Below are 12,074 nucleotides of genomic sequence, written 5' to 3' on the forward strand. Positions count from 1 at the left end.
GTTCATATACTTGCGGATGTACTCTTTTTGTGTACATTAATTTTCTGAGCTCTTGATCACTCCTCCACCTCAAATCAGACTTGTTCGTTTTCTTTTCTACCACAAAAAATAACTAACCTTGGACTTGGGTCTAACATCTTTGACTTCGGCCAAACCCTTGACTTGGCTTTCTTCTTCTTTGGGTTTGGGTTTTGATTGTAGTTTAAAACCCAAGGGGTGTCTTCATCATATACCTCTACTTCTCTAATTCCAAAAAAGACTAAAATGTCCCTCGACTTCCTACATAACTTCTCCATCCGAGCTTCGATTCGACTTCCGTTGTTACCGTCGGATTCACCATTGACTCCACTTGTCATTTGACTTCTAATTCTAACCAAAATGACCATAATATCCATGGTATTTTTTTCAGGTCTCGTCCACATGAGATGAAAATGTGATGAATTACTCTAGATAAGCTACCTAACAAGAAAAATACATAAATTATTAGAAACAAAAACGAAACGGACTAACTCATTAAAGTTAAGTGATGTAAATGTGGCATTTTCAGTTTATCGAAAGAGACCATTATGGTCGAAAGAAACGAACTTCACTAAACTTATACTTTGCTAGTCCTTGAGCAAACAAACAAAACAAAACAATAAAGTAAAAAACCTAAGTCACTTTCAGAGGAATCTTGGTTGCACTTAGCATATGCAACAAGCCGTTAAACCTCTAGGTGACCCCTAGAGGAAGAGTTTTGTCTCGTGAGGTTTTGTAGTGAATATACTCACAAAATCCAAGATTCAAAAAACAAAAAAGTACAATCATCGATGTAGACACGACAATAACATTTGAAAAACTGAAGCATGCTAAACACATGAATTGAGATCAATAAATGACTACTAATGCTAAGAGTTTCCCCACTAATACTCTCATGCTAAAATGTAAGTCTCCAACCATAAGGAGCATCATCTAAATCCAAAATCACAAAACCTCGATTCCTATCTTAGTACATTTCGCCTTGACCTGAGCCTCACGGTCATACACTCTTGATGATACATAAAATGGTCACTCGTTGACTATCGTCAAAAAGTCAAGAAAAGACCAAAGCCGAATTGGTCAACCCGTCTCAAGGCAGCAAGATGCTGAACCCAAAGAGGTTTTCCACCAAATCTCAAAATCGGGAGGTCAGTAAGATCATCTAAAGAGCTCCAACCCTTCCCTGCCTCAGACATAACCAGATCTGCCCTTGGATTCGTATGGAGAGTTGGAGGTCTTGGTAAGCAAAGCCAATTTATGTATCATTAACTTGGGATTCGTATGAAGCGTGCCGCAAGGTTACCGACTTAATCTGAAATCTTCAATGGGAAATTTTTTTTTAGAGAGAAAGGAATTTTTTTTTATGTTTGAAGGTCGCCAGCCGGAAAATTGGCCGGCCGGCGACCTTCGCTAGTGAAGACGATGAGGTGGCGAGAAAGTGAGGTGGCAGAGAGAGGTTATAAGATGGAGGAGAAAGAAATAATTACTGGTTAACGGTGTTATAACATAATCTGAAAAAGGGGGCAATCTGTATATTTTTTACAAAATAGGGTGCTAGGCAGGAAACGAGTCACAAAGTTGGGGGCTATTTGGGAAATAACCCATATAAGTTTCACTTTACCTTTACCATGTCATTTAGAATGCACTTCATTTCCCATTTGAATTTCTTGACCGTCATTTATTGGATCATAGGTTATGAATATTGACCTACATATGATACATGAACTGTAACACATGTATCATACCACCTGTAGGGTTTTGTACGTCTCTAAGACTACTATCATGCTTATGGTACTACCTAATGTTGTAAGGGGAATCTCAATCATCATATGATTAACACTAGGTTTCCAGGATCTATACATGAACATATCAATGAACTAGAATCGGAAAGATGATTACCTTAATCGCTTTCCCACGAACTAAATCTCGACCAGTATTCCGAAGATAAGAGCTCAAATTGTAGCTCCTGTACTTGAGACACCGAGTGTATGACTTGAACTCCCTCCTTCGAGTCAACTAGGACCTTCTCGAAGGTTGAGATGAAGAACTCCTTCTTCTTGACTAGATGATTAAGAGAAACTCTCTTTCTCTCTCTCAGACAGCTTTCTTTCTCTCTCTTGAGAAAATACACGTTGAATTGCTTTTCAGTTCTTCCTATCAGTTCTCCCTTTAGGTTGTCTAATTTCGTCCTTACATAGAAATCTCTAGAATAGGTGTTTGACCCAAACTAGGATTCATAAAGACATAATTAGAAGGTATTTCCCAAAATACCCTTTTAGGGTTCCCTTAGTGTGGCCGGCCAACATAGCCCTTTATATGCTTCCTTGGCCGACCCACTTAAGCTATAACCGGCCATGAGATGGCTGACCCCTTTCTTAGGTCGGCCATTATGCCTTCCCGGGCTTCCCTCTCGGGCCCGGATGTGTGTGTATGCGTTCAGACTCCTTTGAACTATTTGGACTTACTAAAAATGGATCCAATCCACCTATTTTCCACTCTCCCACTAGTCAATTCTCTCCGTTTAAATTATCACTCTTATGTGTAATCCTTGTAGGATCCGGTCTATGTTAGTCGCGGATTACTTCTGCTATCCGACGATCGTAAGCGACTTCTAGCTAAGCATTACGATCCCTAATTCGACCGGATTAGATGATTTTTCGAGTAAGGTCATCTAGATCCTATTCGCCAAATCGTACGCATTGACATCTTTGTCAAAGGACATTCCTTTCAGACCAGGGAATATATCCTTCAGTCTCCCACTTGTACTTAGAACAAGTGCAATGCTCGATTCCCATGTCTTTTCATATCTCATCTGATACGTCATATTTACCAGTCTTTCTTAATCCCGAGAACAAACTGTCAAGTCAAATGATTAACCCTTAATCCATTTGAGCATGGCCATGCATTTTTCAGTTGTTTACTCATCAAGTGGCCTGAAGATACTTTATCATGATTCTACTCAGGAAGACACATTCCATTCTTGTACTCCCGCTCAATTTCATGTCTATCCTGTCTCACTGGTAATCTGCCTTTATAACCTCTTTTTATGGTTGGTGTTTGACGGTACCAAAGTTCGACATTCCTTACATAAACTGAGCGAGTACTCATGTTTTGAGGAATCTCTTCAATTTGCTTAAATGAGAGTTATGTCTTTTCATCACTTCATCTCTTGAAGTACTCTCACTTTGGCAGGTTTCCAGTGTATCATCTATACACCCATGAAGTTGACTTGAATACTCTTATTCCCATAGCCCAAAAAACAACGCTATCTTGTCAATCACTCATGCTAGTCTTATTAAGTCATTGTTGTCCAATCGATGACCTGGACTAGAGATAGCATAATGGAACGCTTCCATGTTCACTTAGCAGGGTATCTTTTATTAGATCACGCATCTAATAAACCTACCTGGAACACTCTATTATTTTGAACTGTCGTCTAAAATTCCAAACCAAAATTAAGATGACAAAATAAACTGAGTTTATTTCAGATAACAAGAGTTTGTAAAATTTGAGCACCTATGTAAACTCCTTTATATTTTCAATTTTTACAAGTCTCTTCAGGATTTTTACTTTGATCCTAATTCCTTAGATTCGTGCATCTTCCATGTTCGTTCTAAGGTCACAGTTTAGATGTGGATTTTAATCCAGATACGTTTTCACTTTGCTTATTATTATCGTGCTAAAGAACGCCTTCATCAGCTTTTACGATAATATCAGTTTCTTAAACTGAAACTAGTAGTTCCTAAGTTCTAATTTTACTTTCTTATCTAGTAGAGTTAGCAACGACTCCCAACCTGAATACTCTTTTCATTTGTTTGTCCTACCTGAAAGATTCTTATCTTTCTTTTCGGAAGATTGCTTTTTAAGACTTTCTTCAATCTTTGATTCTAGAGACTTAATCCTGGATGATCCCAACATTCTAGGTCGTTCTCTGATATTCAAGGGTGACGACATCTTTATACTCCAAGTATTTCTCAGATGTGCGGGTAAACATCAATCATCTCCATGATCGATCTTATGTCTTAGAGATAAGTATCTTTCTCATGTATGCTTTTGCTCATCGAAATTTCTAAATTCCGAATCTTGCTTGGCAGTTTTCATACGAGATGGGTAGAGTCTCTCTCTAAGAATTCTTCTATTTAGATCTCTTCAAAATTCCTTTTGAACGAGTTGAAGGAGATGTCCTTCAACCAAGGTGGCAATGCGACAAATTTGTCGGCTAGGACAATAGATGGAGAAGATCATCAAGTCCGATTGATTTAGGGACCGTGGAGTTTAAGCTAGAAACCAACCACGATCATCGAATTACGAAGTAATTCGCGGCTAACTTCGACCGGATCCTACAACGGGTTACACATAATAGTATCAATTTGATCTAGGATATGACTAGTGGGAGTGAGATATAATAATGGGAGTGTCTCATAAATATATCTCATAGGCCTAAAGAGAAATTAGGCAAAGATAGTACAAAAACCCCAAAAGCGGGGTTTTTGGGCCTAGGCCGATTCGGACACTTTTAGAGGTCGGATTGGGCTGATTTTTGGAGGGAAGTTTCCTTATGTTACGAACATTAAATATGCCAATTATGACAGGGTTTGGACGTCATCTCCTTAGGGAATTGAGAAAATATCAGTAGTTGTTAGTTTCGATAATTTCCCTAAATCTTATTCTAAAGGGCGTTTTAGGGAACCTAAAAGGAGGTGGACTCTTATTAGGGTTCTATATAAACACTCCTAGGGCAGAGAATAAGAGGTGGAATTTCTCTCTAAGCTTTCTTACTCTACCACATCAAGTAGAGAGGAGAAAGTGAGCTAATTCCCATTACTATCTATCTAGTCAAAGAAGAAAGGTGTTCTTCTTCCAACCACCATTGGTGTGCTAGCTAACAACAAGGTGGGAGATCAAGTTGATTGCTCGTGTCCCAAGTAGAGGAGCTACGTTTGAAGCTCTTGGTCTTCTCAAAAACAATTGCAAAGGTTCGAGGGAAAACTAGCGAATAAGGTATTCATCTTCTAGTTTTGCTTAGTATTATTATGGGCTTATGCATGTGATCCTGGGAATACTAATGTAGACATTAGATGTCTTATTTCCGCCACTGACATTAGTATAAGGGTGTAAAACCCAACAGTGGCATTAGAGCCTCTTGCAAATAGCTTATTTTTGCTAAGAATCGAACTAATCCATGCTTGATTAGGTTGATAGTTATGTTTAAATTAGTTTTAAACATCTAATTTGAATGTTTTGAATGGGGATTCAATGGTTTTCAAATTGAGAATCAAAGATTGATGATTGAAAGTGTTTCAAAAGATTCAATTTGATTAATTTTGGTTTTAAAGTGTTTTAAACACAAAAATTTTGATTGATTTTGAATAGGATTCAAGAATTTATCAAATTGATTTCAAAATTGTTCTTGAAAAGTTTCAAAAACCTAGAATTTTGATCCAAAATTGGTTTGATTAAGAGTAGTTTTTGAGTTTTAGGAAACTCTAAAAGCACAATTTGGAAATTTTAGAAAGAGTTCTAAAAGAGTTGTTTTGAGTTTTAGGAAACGCCAAAAACAAAAAATTTGGAAATTTGAAAAGTTTCTTTAAAGTTTTGAAAATTTTAGAAGTGTTCTAAAAAGGATTTCAAAAAGAAAGAGTTTAAAATTTGGAAAATAGCAAATAGAGAGTTTAAAATTTTAGAAAGAACATCTGCTGGGACGCGTCTTGGAGACGCGTCTGGGAGGTTCTGGGTGTCTCGGACTAGGTCCAAAACACCTAGTGCTGGTCCGGTACAGCACCAAACACGTCTAGGACGCGTCTGGTGCATGGACTAGCGTCCTGGCTCCGGCCAGGACGAGACCAAGCCTTGGTAGGCCTCGGCCAGGACATGCCGGCCCTATGAGTCGTGCCATGTCCAGATCTTGTCCGAGCCCTTTTGTGGGCTTGGGCCGGGACTTGTTCCGGGGCTTTTTCGAGGCTTTTCGGACCACGAAAAGGGACCATCATTCGAGTAGGAGTTTTTGCTAAATTTTCTTCCAATTCCAACCAAATAATTCCAAAATTAATCCGGGCCATCCGAAAGGCCAAAACGGGTTTCTCTTTAAATTGATTTATGAAATTATTAAGAATCGAACCAAGTTTTTTCTGAAATTGACCCGGGCTTTCTCGAGCCCAAAACGGAGTTTTTCTTAAAGTTGATTTTAGAAATCATAAAAGATAAAACAAGAACGCACCATTAGTCGAATTTTTCGAATTTAGACTTAAGGTCCGTAATGTGACATGGGATGTCGACAAAAGTATCTCCCGGATTATCATGCATATATAATTCTTAGCCTTGATATATTATATGATTGCATATGATGTGAATGCGGGAAACTAGTATGGCCATAGAAAGTGTTTCTTTATTCTTGTTTTAAGCACAGATGGGTGCATAATTTGTAATTAATTTTAATTTCAAGTTTATACGATCTGCGAATCGTTAGAGTCTTGTAATTAGAGTTTAGGGTCACTTAGTCCATTGAAGAAGCTCGAGGAAGGAATCCAAAGGCGAGTGGGAGAAATCAATGGAGGTTCAAAGATGGCGATCTAAGACAAACCAAAAGGCGAAACAAGAAGAAAACCAAAGGAGATTAGATTTTCTAGGTTAGGGGCCATACTAGGATCCATGTCTGCTTGATTTATTTTCTCACGCGCATTTACTTACTTATTTACGCTTTACGTCGTGGATGTTAGTTAGGCTAAATAGTTCACTATAGCAAACGCCAAACTAGCGTTAAAGTCCTCAAAAGTAATCTTGAATAATCGCCTACCAGATTAAGACACTTGTTGCGCCGTTGTTCGAGGAAGGTGGGTCGGCCTTCACAGAGTACCTCCTCTACCTTGGGATAATGCGGGTAGGTCTATATAAGAGGGCTACATGTCTAAATGGTTCTACTTAACGGGATCAGCACAAGAGTTTTGGATACTCGAGGCAAAAGGATATATTAGTCATTCATCAATGAAATCTATCAACTAAGAGTCATAAGGGTATGATCAGTTGTGACGCCCCGTGTCCCAAAATAGACACGACCACGCCCCGGCAATTCACAGACGAGACAGAAATCCGACAGAGTCTCCTCTGTAAATCGAACCGGTCGCACCTATAAAACTTGTCATGCAAACCATACATTCGCATAAACAAGAATAAACTATTAAGCGGAAGCTAAACAAACTCAACACAACTTCGGGTCGAAACTCGAACCACAAACGTACAAACGCCTCATAAAACGCCGATACAACTTATATACAACTCTAAGTTTTACGTATATACATATTAGAGTTTGGTTTCTGCAATAAATACATAACTTGAAAATAACGAAAACCCATATAAAACGACAAAACTCCACTAGCCTCGTCAGACAAGATCACCGGCTGGAATACACACTCCGCCTCGAGGCTACAATCAAGAACCTGCACACTGACAACTGGTAGGGGGTCAGAATACTCACCGACACGAGTTATTCTGGTAGAAGACCAATCCAAAACCCATCACGTTTTCAAAATTTCATTTAATAAGTTGTAAACATCATGACAAAACGAGTTATCAAACCAGTTACTGTATATACTATATACAAAACCATTTTCCTTAATCTAGCAAGCAATAGCAGTGATTAGCTGCCCACCTATGGTGCGCTCCCAATAAGAGGAGAGTACCTCAGGAGAACCTAGAGTGCGTTAGATAGTACCAGCTCATTTATGGCACTAGCTAATGCACTACGTCTCCTCGAGAAAGAGACTTACCCCTAGCCGGTAAGCCCCTCTCCCACTAAGGGACTCCGCAATCATTGAAGAGTTTACCTCATGATACATATATACCTTAAGTATCTAAATAAGTTTTTGATCACCGAGTTCGAATAAGAGAGCCGTCCCCCAATACCCATGGAAGGACCTGAACCTCATTCTCTTCGGTACCCTGTCATGCATCTAATGCGATCTTTCAAAATCAGTTTCATTCGTATATCAAAACCAATATTCCTATTCAATTCATTATCTTATCAAACACGGAAGTGGAACAACCAATAGCCATATCACACACAAAGCAGAGGGATTCCCAATCAATGTCACCTCCCAGACGAGCGGTCAGGAGTACGTCCCTGAGCCTCGAACTGGAGGCACGACCACCAATGGCCAGCAAGTGAAGCACTCTACTCCCACAGGTCTCATGACTAGTGTCGCCCACCTCACCGGTCTCACACGGGTCACACCCGTGTCCACATGTCATCTTACCCTCAATGGCTACGTGCCCGTAGGTTGACATAATCCGTAGTCGGGTACATACAAGAAAATCCCCAGTAGTTCACAATCATCGTAAAATCAGTTCGAAAACATTTCTCATATCGCATCAAAACATTTCAAGCATATTTCAGTTCATCACATAAATCGAGTTTCATGCTACCTAAACTCTAGTTTTAATGGCGCATATATAACTATAGAATCTAGCATATTCATTATCTATAAAACCATGCTGGATAAAGGATTCAGAACCCCTACCTCAGTCCTTGCTCACCAAAGACCTCCCGCCTACCAGACGACCTTATTCCTCCTCATTCGCATACTCTGGGATAAGGAAGAATAACCAAAAACACCGAATAGAAACATTAGGTTCTTATACTAAGAACCTTCGTACAATAAAGACAATATCAAAGAGAAAACGATGAAAACATAAAACACAAAAACAACCAATAACGCTGGAAAACTTCGAATAACCGATTTGATCACTAACTTTCATAGCCATGTCCACTGAATACTTGAAATGCATACAAACAGACCAACCGCTTTCCCATAAATTCTATTTTTCATATTAGAGTCTTCATAAGCTGACAAATCATATAATGAACTTTATAATATAAATCTATAACCGAAATTGTCCATTTATATGAAATACGACAAAATTTGGGTAACCATCTCTATTCCAATTCATTCCCAAAACTAGTCCAAATCTGAAATTCGAGTCGTAAAATAATTCGGCAGCACTCCGTCTATATACGGACACCCCAAAATAGTTCATAACATCCTAAACATGATCCTGAACATTAATCATTCGACGAAACTAAAGAATAACTGCTCCAAATCATGAACCCAAAAGAAACTAGTACAACTATATAGTATACGGAATAGCTATCATAAAACCACCAAATTCGGACGAAATAGAAAATTCTGAACGGATAGATATGTAGAACAAGTCGATTAGAGTTACCTGAAACAAATTTCATTGAATTCCGACAACCGAGTGCGAAGAAATTGACGACGGAAATTTCGAAACCATTCACGGCCAAAATCTCACTTTTCATTCTCACGGTTCACTATTGCTGTGTATGGAAATCACTTTGGGATTAAATGGGTGGAAATGGATGGGGTGACGTGTGACCATTTAAAACCCCCTCTGCATGCAAGGCAACAAAATTGGTTTCTTTTAAACCAACAAAAATTATCTTGGGTGCCACATCGCCATATAAGGTGGCTATGCCACTTAATTAATTTTAGGTCCTTCAATCTTATATACTTAATAAATAAGTCCCCTGATATTTATACCCAATTATTTCAATCTCTCTTAATTATCATTTAACCCCCAATTTGATTTATTTCTAAATACCAAATAGTCCTTCTAACCGTTGTCTTTTATTTCTTTAACCGAAAATATGGGATGTTACATCAGTGAAGTAAGTTCACTCACCTGGAACGACGGAGTCAAAGGGCAGGGCCCTAGTCCACTTTACTCCGAAGAACTGGGGTCTTGGAATCACTTATTCAATCGGGGACGATTTTATATTGAATTATGTGTGAAAACTAATGTTTTTAAAAAACGACGAGTTTTAAAACTTTGCCATTTCTTTATGTAGAATTAAGATGAGAAAAGAGAATTTCAACTTCCGCTCACTTCTCGAGAAGGAGAAGCTGAATGAGCACAACTTCCTCGACTGGGAGAAGAACCTGGAATAGTTCTCAAGATGGAAGACAAGCAAAATGTACTAGAAACTCCAATTCCTATATTGGATGCTACTTCGACTCAAGAAGAGAAAGATAATGAAAAGAGTATTCGGAAGAAGGCAGAGCCAGTAACGTGCTAGATGCTAGCAACCATGGAACCAACTCTTCAAGAGCAGTTCATAGACATGGATGCTTGCTCCATTATTCGACAACTTCGGGAAATGTTCCAGAATTAGTCGAGATTGGAAAGGTATGAAACCTCTAAAGCACTTATGGATATGCGCTTCGAGAAAGGAAAACCAGTAGGGCCTCATGTTCGTCACATGATCAGGCTCATTGGCAAGCTGGCCAAACTGGCTTTTCCTTATAGCCAACAGACGGCTACCGATACTATCCTCCATTCCCTCCATAGTGGTTTCAACCAGTTAAGATGAACCACAACATGAATGGATGGGACAAGACATTGGAGGAACTTCATATCATGCTTCTAACGACCGAAAAGGATGTAGCGATAGTGGAGAATAAGAAGGATGTTCTTATGGTACAAAAGAACAAGGGTTTCAATAAAGGTGAGAAATGGAAGAAGAAAACTGCGTCAAAAGGAAAAGGCAAACGAGTTGCCAAACCTAAAGACAAAGGTCCCCCTTCTGACACCAAATGTTTCTACTGTGATGGCAAGGGCCATTGGAAGAGAAACTGCCCAAAGTTCCTAGAGGACAAGAAGAACGGAATAATAGTTTCCAGTTCAGGTACTAACAGTTAATTTATCAAATACTGTAAAATTCCCAATATGGTATTTGCCATATCATTGTGAATGTACAGGTGTAGCTGGGAACTGAGTATTTGGCTAAAGGAGACAAGATCCAAGAGGGAGCAGAAGCCTAGACTGCTAAGGATGCTGAAAGAGATCGGAGTCTACTTTAGGCACTAATATAGATTAAGTGTTTTTCTAGTTTTTAATATCATCTCTGTACTAAGTATTATGGAGAATCAATAAAGAAGTTAATTTCTATATTGAGATGTTATAAAGTGTTAATTTAACAACCTATACCAAAAGGATTCTAAAATTGGTTAAACCTGCAAAGAGACTTGTAACTCTCGTAAACAGGTTCATCCAAATCACAAAAGGATGAGGGCAGTATGTCCAAAATAATCAAGAATGCTTAAAGAAGCAATGAATCGACTGACAAGAAAGAAGGTCTTGAGTCAGAAAAGATGGTTGATCGTCGTTGTATTTCTAATCTATCCAAATTTGGAATGTCCGAAAAGGATAAAGATGAAAAACACGAATCAAACCCTATCCTCCAAAATCCACTAAGTCTAGACATAGCTTCCCACAAATTTACCGAAAATCCGTCTAACAGCTAAACTTGTAAAAGCGTTACAAAATTTAGCTAAAGTCTGACGCAATTTCTTTAGAAGAAATTTTGGGTTTTTCCACAAGCAATCAAGAGAACAAAGTGTTTGTTGCTCATGATAATATTCTTATAGTAATAAGCACACCTAGTAGTCTGAGAGAAAAGTACTAATTATTACAAGAATAAGTGGGAGAAAAGTACAAGTCGAATTAATTCGATCATGACAAAAATCATGAAGAGCAATCATGAAAAGTGTACAGGCCGATTAAGTTCGACCAAGAGCAACAAAACTATTAAAAGACAGTAAAACCGCGGATCTTCCGAAAAAGGAAAAGGTGGAGATTGGATCTTAAAACCTACCACACAAAAGCGAATGTAATTCGCAGGAAAACTCTCAAAGTAATTGACAGTGTCTCTAAAGGAAAAATCTCGAAGTAGTTGAGAATATTCCAAGTTATTGTTCAAAAGCCCTAAAAGGTCAAAAGTAAAATCTCAAAGATTCAAAGATAAAGGTTATTTCTGAAGAGATAAAAGACCTGCGCAGAGATGGAAGCTGGCTCTAGATTTTGGCTAGAAACCAAAAATCGTCATGGAATCCATATCTCATCAAGACATGTAGCTTGACAATTTAAGTCAACGGAAGACCTAAATTAGTTTTCTAGAATGGAAAACTGAGAAGGATGGAAACATTCGAGTTTCCTGAAACTAGACAAAAGGAATTGGATTTCCCCAGTCCAGTTATGCCCAT

The 12,074-nt window shown here is 38.5% G+C and overlaps 1 long non-coding RNA gene across 1 annotated transcript; it reads right to left on the reverse strand.

Annotated features, from left to right (window-relative positions):
• Positions 1–7,252: 7,252 nt before the first annotated feature.
• LOC147531792 (uncharacterized) lies at positions 7,253–9,693 on the reverse strand. Its single transcript, XR_015228378.1, has 2 exons — positions 8,532–9,693; positions 7,253–7,465 (listed from the first exon to the last, which is right to left on the reverse strand). It is a non-coding gene; the product is annotated as an uncharacterized LOC147531792 (long non-coding RNA).
• Positions 9,694–12,074: the final 2,381 nt, after the last annotated feature.

This window comes from Eschscholzia californica, unplaced genomic scaffold, assembly GCF_041429995.1.
Source record: "Eschscholzia californica isolate CP2 unplaced genomic scaffold, dmEscCali1.0.p SCAF_6, whole genome shotgun sequence".
Lineage (NCBI taxonomy): Eukaryota > Viridiplantae > Streptophyta > Magnoliopsida > Ranunculales > Papaveraceae > Eschscholzia > Eschscholzia californica.